Source organism: Sinocyclocheilus anshuiensis, unplaced genomic scaffold (assembly GCF_001515605.1).
Source record: "Sinocyclocheilus anshuiensis isolate Anshui unplaced genomic scaffold, SAMN03320099.WGS_v1.1 scaffold1018, whole genome shotgun sequence".
In the NCBI taxonomy this organism is placed as follows: domain Eukaryota; kingdom Metazoa; phylum Chordata; class Actinopteri; order Cypriniformes; family Cyprinidae; genus Sinocyclocheilus; species Sinocyclocheilus anshuiensis.
Window position 1 is genome coordinate 732104 of NW_015539893.1, and position 9872 is coordinate 741975.

The following is a 9872-nucleotide window of genomic DNA, read 5'->3' on the forward strand; positions in this document are numbered from 1 at the left end:
AAAAGCTAAATTGAAAATCGTTCTTATTTGGTATGCGCTACCTCCCAAAATATAAATTTTTGTAATAATGTAATGAAAATCATGCTGTTCAAACACAGTGTTTAAAAAAAATCTTATCAAATACCATGTATAAATACTCTATAGTTTAATATTATTATTATATATTATTATTATATGAGAATGAGATTTTTTAACATGATCATAACAAGACTTAAGGATGAAAGTACTTGATTTTCTTTGAGAAAATAAAATTTCAATATTTGTCATTTTGATCTTGTGGTGAAATTTGACTCCAGTGTTTCTCACCAATTTTGTGAGCTTCTTCTTTCAAAGATTAAAAACCACAAATATCAAACACTTTGGCAAATCCAGTGAGTATTTCTTCTTGGAAGTATCTCTTAGAAACATTACTTTGTTTCCCAGCAAACTGATAAAAACCTGTGTGTTCTGACTACCTTACTCAGATTGTAATTGGAGTTTTGAGAAAATTTTTGTATGCAATATATAGATGGTCCGTGAACACTCTGTGGCCATGTCAACTGAATTTCAGACTTGTCTGTCTCTGGTTACATGTTATGTCATTTTTAACAGTGATACTATAGTAACATCCCACATGCTGTAAACAACCATTTTATTTATTCTAACACATAAACAGTAGAAAAAGAAATAAGGGAAAAGCAAGAAAAAATAGAAAAGAAATGAAGGAAGACAAGCGGGTTGAGGTGATGCCCTCTTCTCTAGCAGGTCTTTCATTGAATTAATTACACTCTGGGAAACAATAAATAAAAATAAATAAGACAAGACTGTGCATAGAGAAGCATTAGCAATTTTCCAAATGCTGCGCACACATAATTATGAATAATGGAGGCAAGCTAAAAGTCGGGTGCGCTCGGGTAAGCACTGGTTAGGGAATGCACATTAGCCCAGCTGCTCGTAAATAACAGGAGCTAGGTGGTAACAGGGTTGACTCCCGAGCACCGGAGCGCTGGGCAGAATGTTAACTAGCTGTTTCACTCTCTCTCTCCACTATTGCTGTTCGGAGATCAGATTGTAGACGTTTATTAATCATATATGGAAGAGTTTGCGTGTTTTATTTGCTTTGTTCTGTGCATCAGTGTTTCCAGTCTGCTGGGCGGCTAATTCATCACCCAGCCCTGTTTTCAAACGATCCCAGCCATCGCTTGATCACATGAAGCATTCACGCATCCCCCTCTCCATCTATTCCTCCTGACCCTTCTTTTGCTTAGCCTTCTTCCTGACCTCCACCCTCAGGTCACACGTCTCTCTTTCTCACTGACCTATCCAACACACACTTCAACTAAGATTAAACTCGCCAGTGGGGAGGTCACGAGTCTAATAAAGCCTGTTTTAGCTCTGAAATACACTACTGATCAAAAGTGTGTATATATTTGGATATATAAGAATATATGTATATTTTATTGTTTTTGAAAGAAGTCTCTTACACTCAGCAAGGCTGCATTTTATTAATCAAAAATTGTAAAAACAGTAATATTGTGAAATATTATTATTACTGTTATATATATATATATAATTTATTTTATTACAATTTTTTCTGTGATTGCAAAGCTGAATTTGTAGCAGCCATTACATCTGTACTTACTGTATATCCTTTACATGAGAACATTGCAAATTGTCTTTGTGTTCCTGAGCCATGAGTAGACCTGCATGGAACTTTTGCTTGTGGATTTATGCCGCATTGGTGATTCTGTTGCATTAGTGAAACTGGATAAAGTGTTCATTGGATGAGTGCTGAATTTCAAGCAAGGAGCACATTAGTTATTAATTAATAAACAATAATGCACATTGTATAATGTACATTGTTTTCAACATGTCTTTCTTAGATAGAGATCTCTAGAACAAGATTCGTTAGGCTTCTCAAAGACTGAAAGTCTAAGAATGGTGTTCAATCTCCTTTTTTCCCCAAAAAAATTAAATAAAAGAAAAACAATCTTTTGGCCAGAACAAAATCAGTACAGTATTGTGATGTAAAATGTGGCAATATTTGAAACCCCCCTCATCCTTTAACATTCATATATTCTGTACAGTATAACTGAGATTTTTCAAATTTATCTCGTCTTGTTGCTCATGAGCCATGTACTAATAAGTAACCTGCTAAGAGGATTCTGTGAAGGTGACATACATTTGTCAGCTGTTGAAATGGGCCACATATTGAGTACAGCGACAATCACTCTTTCTTCTTTTTGAAGAGCAGAAGAATGTCTGTCCCCAGTGCCATCACCTTGTTTTTTGAGAGAGAGTGCACTTGTTGGCAGATAGAGTGTTGCTGATTGTACATTGTGAGGGGGAGAAGTGACCTTATTGTTGCTGTCACAGACGCTTGACAGCCATGTGCTATTTGAGGACACTTTAGTAGGCTCTGTGTTTTATAAAGCTGCCCTTAAAATTCACTGTCTGTGTATATGGGTTTCCCTTGCTGTAAAATTAAGCCTGTTAAGGAAGTGTCTTTACAAAGATAAATATTTTTTGCTTCAAAATAATGTGCACTGATCAGACATTCACAATAATGCACACCAGAAGAAATAACAATAGGAATAAAATTCGAGAGAGCCCAAGAAACATTGGTTGTCCTATTCCTGGCTGTGTGTAGCACCTACTGCTCTGCATGTCCTTCCGAAAAGCATACAGTCGCACACATCTAGAAGCTAAGTTCTAAGTCTGCCTTGTGCTTGTAACAGTGGTCAGTTTGCAGTTTACTCTTGGTAAATGTGAATCTTAAGCATTAAATTTTGGCACTGCTACTCAACAGCTCTGGGGTCTTCCAGGAGATATGTCCTCCCTGATGCATACCCCGTCCCACTGAGGGGATGCCCTCAACAGCTGCTTGACCTAGTCTAATTTTTACACTTCTCCTGTCCTTCTCAGCTAGAGAGGTCTGCTTTCATGGATTTGATACAGGAGATGGACAGCAAAATAAATTAAGATGCAAAGACATGTTTTCAGATTATCTTTAAGTGTATTTTTGTTACCCATCCATTTTGTGCTAAAACCAAGAAAAAAACAATTTGCCAGTGGGGCAAGAACATAAACTCAATTCATTCTGGAAGCTCTGAAATTAATCATTTTATTGTGTATTAGAATGCTACAGCTTAATATAGTTGAAATTGAAAACCTCCATGATATTCTAAAGTTGAGCTGTTAACAGATGCAAGCTGCACAATCAGTTCTATTAACATAAAGCAATTCCACCCCCTCTCACTGAATCATATTAGACAAATAAGATCACTCACCCAAGTGCAAAGCACTCGCTCGGGTATTAATTACTAAAATAAGACTATGGCTGTGTCCCAGTTGGCATACTATCCTTTCAAAATTGTATGCAAGATTAGAATTAGTGCATTCCGAGTCACAGTGTGTTACAAATAGGATGCCAAATATGCTTGGATGATATACTATTTCTGGTGGACTTTCAAAGTCCATCCTTACAATAGTAGTTAAGTGCTAATGTTGCCCACACTCATCATTATCAGTATTACATTACAATAATATCCAAGTTGGCTGTGTCCCACAATAAACAATGAAAATGAACTAATGCCCCATCACAGTGGGGACCAAAATGAGTCCACTTTCAAGGCCAGTGTGAATGCAAAGAAAACTGGATCCTTTTTCACTTGGTTCACATTTTGGTCCACTTAAAGTGGTATGAGTTTGATTCTTATAAAGGAAGTGTATAGTAGAAATATGCAAGTTGAGATGCAATGTATGAGAGAAAAAAAAAGCTTAAGGATGATACATTTCATTTGTGTTTTGTCAGTGCCTGTCTGTTATTCATCCTCATTAGCCTTTCTGTGGAGCTGGAAGTGTTATAATGCTCTAAAATACATGCATTAATATTCATGTAGTTGTGAGTGTTTACTGTATATCTGGTTACTTAACAGAGATCACTTTCCATCAAGCCGCACTCAGTCTACAACTCTTGAGTTCTTCTTATATTGGAAGAAGACGGCACTTTATATGCTGACTGTCAACATTATCCTTCATTGATCTAGTCTTTGATATGTTTTTGTTCCTTTTTTCATCTTAAAGAGCACTGCAGCACTTGCCGATCACAAGCAAATCTTTAATATGCTAAAAAAATATGCTATTATGCTAAAACCCAAATTTTTGTTATGTCTGTTTGCATCTGTGTTGAAATCGAAATCATCTGAAACTGATTCTGAGAAAAAAAATAGCAATTTGGTGAAGCTCCCTTGAACGGAAGCTCAGTTCAAGTGTCACAAAACCAGTCGACATTCATTGTCTAAAGCAGTGTGTTTTTAAGAATACAGAGCCTATGTTCCTCACCTCAGTTTTGTTCTCATGGCTGTCAGGGAATATAGAGTCATTCACACATGTTGAGGAGGAGCAGTGGAGCTCACAGCTTGTCAGAGCGCTGTGTTTGTTCACTGATGTGTAAGTGTGCTGGACGTGAAACATGGCCTCTGTCACACTGCCCTTTCCAGAGCTGTCAACCCCCCTTCAGCCTCTCATGCAAGTATGTGTGTGTATGATATGTGTGTGTGTTGTATTGTTTTTGTTTACACCTTGAGCTTCCAGCAAAATAGCCTATTTATGTTTGTTTAAGTGTTGGCATGTGACAGAAGCTTTCACAGTTGTGTTTGTTGGCATGTTCGGGTAATTCTTTTGTGTGTATGCAAAAACGACACGTTTTGTCCTGTTAAATCAAAGAGTTAAAAAATCTAAACAAGCATATCGGTTTTCCTATGTTAAAGCAGTGCTCTTTCGTCACCAAACCTCAGCTCACCATCTGAGATGACACTATATGTGGAAATATTATGAAGGATGACTTCGCTTTAAATGCATGAGTTGTCTGTGGGATGCTATCTCCTCATTGCATCATGTGTTTGTACTTGTTTAGCATGCAACATGGCTGTGTTCACTTAAACACCTCAGCCAGACAGTGAGAAAAAAAACTAGTGCAATAAAGCTTCTTATCATTTTAATTAGGAAAACCGCTGGGCCGTAGCACTTCTGCAGTGACTTCTGTAGACTGATGCCTTTGCTGCCACTGTGTTCATGCAGCGGTTCATATTAGCGTTCGCACAATTACTCATTTATAATAGTCGTCCAGAAAAGTCGTCATGTAGTTGACGGGTCATTGTTTAACTCATGTAAATGACTCACAACATGGCGTGCAGAATCAGAGGTATTTGCTGTTAAAATTTGTATTGATGTTAGGTGTGTTGTTAAAGAGAATGTCTATGTACGCTTGTGTTCTCAGAAACAATGCAAAATCAATCATTTAGTCTCATTTGCTTATAGTTTTGTGAGCCTCTGGGAGACACTTGATTAATTTAAAGGCAGTTTACAGGTGTTTTGGCTTGTAAGTCAATGGCGTGACATGTCTTTCACGTATACACATATACACTTGGAAACACATATTCTATGATGAGCATTGTTGTTGGACTGGAGGGGGAGATCAGCTCTAATAATACAAATAATACTGATTAATGAGCCTACTCTTTACATTCTTCTAAAAATGTATCAGCATAGTTAAAATAATTTCAGAAAAATCTGATATTAGTATAGATCTACATGTTGTTTAGATAGCCAGTGTCTATGGTAACATCCTAAACCGTAAAATGGCTGAAAAAGACACCATTAAAATAACTTTACTTGACAAAAACAGAAAGGTTTAAAATTATAAACCTCACATTTCAGCCTTTAATCCATTTTCTAAGAAAAGGGATGAGTCAAAATCATAAAAGATTATGTATTTTATATATAATTGGTCTGAATGAAAATGGCAGATGGGCTGAATGGAAATGGCCAGTTAACTCACAGTAGGGAGTGCTTACAAAAAAAGAAGAAATACAATGATTTACCCAGGTACCACTGTTCATGAAGCAGTGCTGTGCTTATAAACACCACTGTATTAAGCATTATAAATACACGGACAACTTTAAAAAAAAAATCATCAGATTTGCATGAATCATCTGAATGGAATATTTCAATGTCAGTACAAAGAATTCACAGAAATGACGGCGATTTTGCAGATATGATAACAAAAGAATCACAACATCAGAGGACCCCAGCAGATCCTTATCACTGTCTTCAATGTCAATAAATCTCTTTCGACATCAGACTATTTCACCTTAACAAGTCTAGGTTAGTTCAGATTGTAAAATATCATGTGGTACGATTCCCAAAAAAACTGAATACAGTACATACTTCTGTACACTCACATGTATTCAGGGTGCAAGTAAAAGATGTTATTATTTTTTTACTTGATGGTTACATGCATCACATGACATTATTAGTCACTAAACTGAAACTTTTTTTGAATATGGTATAGATGGGTTTTTTTTCCTCAAAACCATGTATGTCAGATATAAAATATTTTAAATAACTTATTAATTTACTTGTGAGTAATTACTGAGGGGTTAACGTGTTTTTCACTTTAAAATAATGGTCCAGATCACTAGTAGTTCCTTAGTAGCACTTTAGCTTTAAAGTGAAAAATACATTAGCCCCTCACTAATTACTCAAGCGTTACCTTGTCAGCCTGCATGAACTACTAGTGATCTGGACCGTTATTTTAAAGTGAAAAACACCTTAACCACTCAGTAATTACTAAGTAATTTAATAACTTATTTAACATATTTTATATCTGACACATACATTTGTGGGGGGCACTAGTGATATTTTACCAGACACTGTAATCTGGAATATGCGGTTTTGTGCTTAACACAAAATAAATGCAGTCGATGCCTTCATTAAGGATGTGAATTGTTTTTGTCAAGAGAACATCATTATTTATGTTCAAGAAAAGTCCTCCCCAGCCTACTGTCACTAAAGGTATAGATAGGTCTTTTGGAGTCGGAGACATACTGAACTGACACAAACTAGAGCTCATAATTGTGAACTAATTCAATCACTTCCTAATTATTAACATTTTAAAATGAATTATTTTTATAATTATTTTATGTTTTTGTTTGAAATAAACAGAGAACATCCATCCGTTGGTAAGAGTAGTAGTCACAATTTCAACCTGTAGCCGACTTATTTGGGGGATATCATATTCATAAATTAGTTTCCACAAAGAACCCAATGTTTCACTTTTAAGGCGTTACTGTTGTGATTAGTAATTAATTGGTTATTCTTTATGAATTGGTCATAGTTCGCAATTAGTTCTCAATGAGGATATATTTTTTTAGTAATTATCAAATATCTAATAAGGAACTACCTTTGTCCTAAATTTGCTACTACTTACTGCTTAGTTAATCTTGCTTCTCTATTAGTGAATAGTATTAAGTTAAGTGTTAATGTAGTACTACCTATTACTTCCTGCATAGTTACTTGTTAACAACGGACCATTATTCTAAAGTGTTACCGATTTTTCTTTTTCTTCATTGTGGACACTCATATAAATCATTTGCCTTTGTATTTGAACTCGTCAAATGAATGAAGGAACCCTGAATTAACTGTTTTCAGTGTTTGCACTGTGTACAGAATGGTCTTATATTTGTGTGTGTGTGTGTGCACAGATCTTCAGTTTTAATTTATTTAGTTTTTTGTGTGTATTTTCACATATAATTGGCCATTACAGTCTACTTTACCTGCAAAATAGTATATGTCTGAACTAGTCTTGTCAAAAGTACCGACATTGGTACCAGTCGGTACTGAAATTTAAAAAATTTGATAATGCGACCGCCTCCCCCCCCTTTGCGATGTCAGTGCGTCAGTACTTTTCACATAGCATAAAGATCCTGACATAATCACAGTGAATCAAAAGTTATTTCAATTATTGTTCTTTTATTTAATTATTTATTTATTTGGCCTCACCAGTGCAATGCTGCAGAAACAGAAACCAAACCATTAACAAAATGTTGCTCATTCTTTGCTGGTTGGTTGGGACAAAAACTCTTTTCGATGGAAGAGGTAGCTTTTAGCTGTTTTTTAGCTGGTTAGGACACACTGTTATTCATATCCACATGCTCATCAACATCAACCTTCTTTTGCTTTTAATCATAGAAGAAAACCCCTGACATTAGGGTTTAATACTTTCTGTGACCTTTGATCCCTCCCCAGGGGCATTATGGATTCTTAAAGAGGATAAAAACCTCTGTATATTCTCTCCCCTCACACACCAACAGCTTATCTCTCCCCATGTCAAACATGTTCCTGGTTCATTTCCAAGAGAAGGAAGCTACGCCACTGTGACCAAATTACACCTTGCACTGGCGGATATGGTTATTTTAAAGTGGGACGGGGCGAGTGTAAATACACTCTTACTGTTGTTAACACCCAGCCACATTTCCCCACCGGCCCCATCCCTTGCTCGCTCTCTTCGTCTCCTTCCACCCACCCGCTTCTCCTTCACCTCACCCCAGCCTATCACTGTGGAGCAGTGGTCTGTGAAGAAATTCCCTATATCTAAATTTACACACTGTATCAATCTTGTTTAATAGACTGGAAAGCTTATTGCTCCGGTGCTGGGTGGCAAGAGAGGGCAGCGCTGATAAATTGCGCCGTCCCTGGGACAGCCGCCCGTGATGTATAATGAAATATTTATGATTTATCCCAGCTAATAAACTGAAATGAAGAGCCTGATATATGGGAACAGATGGGCCCTCTATTGATGCCGTGCTCCTCGTTGGAGATGGAGAGAGAGAGGGACGGTGGGAGAGAGGCGAAGAGAAAAAAAATGATGAAACGCTATATGTTTTAGAGCTTTATTAAAAATCTATTGGGAAAAAAGGCAGTTGTTTTTCTATGTACACTTTGTATACAAAACTAATATATATAGTTGTATACCAACTAATATGGCAAGCATACTGGACTGACACTGTTCACATCAGCCATGACTCATTTATTGCAATAGCAATGTCCAATAACAGCCGGCTTTCTAAGTAATTAAATTTAGTCATGTGATCTTAATTTCAATCATGACTAGGGATGGGTATCGTTTACATTTTATCGATACTGATACCAATATGCGTCTGACACTGGTGTCGCTTAGTTTTGTAACGTGAGCCCACACTTTAGAAAGTTTCACTTTTGCCGCCATAACTGATTGCACGCAAACACACAGCTTGGATATCACAAGCACGTCGAGCAAACATCGCATCACATCATTCAGTGAAGGAAAATGACAAGCAGCAGCTTCTAATTCGCCATTAACATTGAAGTATATGGAGATAAAATAACGCAAGTATCGATAACAGTATCATTTGTCCTGAAGCTTATCGGTGGTCCGGTATTGACCCAATTACGTACCAGTCCAAAAAAATACCGGTTCTCGGTACCCATCCCTAATCATGACTCTAAAGATTTTAGCATGGTGATGGATATGACAATGTTAATGTATTTGGTCTTGGCGGAATAGATCTGCTACGCTGCTGCTGAATTGCTGCTGCTGTTGGTTATTGCTGTAGTTGTAAATTATTGCTGCTGCTGCAAGCAAGTACAGGAACTTGCTACTGCCAATGCATATGGCGATACGGTGCCATGAGTATTTAAGACATACTGCTGCTGTACAAATAGCATATAAAATAACCCGTAGCAGATCTATACAAGTGGAGCTGGGGAAGTTGGAGGGTTTCAGAGAAACTCTGAAAGCGCGCTGCAGGAATTTCAAGTGAATGCTAGCCAGCCATATAAATGCAAGGTAATAAGCTCATTGTCTGCATATGCAGCATGAAGTCTGCAACCCATCAGCCTGCGCCATCTAGAGTTTCATGACTGAACTATATATATATATACAGTATATAAAAGATGCATTAAATTAATCAAAAGTGACAGTAAAGGCATTTATAATGTTGCAAAGGATTTCTATTTCAAATAAATGCTGTTCTTTTGAACTTTCTATTCATCAAAGAATCCTGAAAAAT

General features: G+C 36.8%; 1 pseudogene; it reads left to right on the top strand.

The window, feature by feature from the left end:
* LOC107685864 (acyl-CoA synthetase family member 3, mitochondrial-like) overlaps positions 1–9872 on the top strand; it is a 50049-nt pseudogene that overhangs the window by 32339 nt on the left and 7838 nt on the right.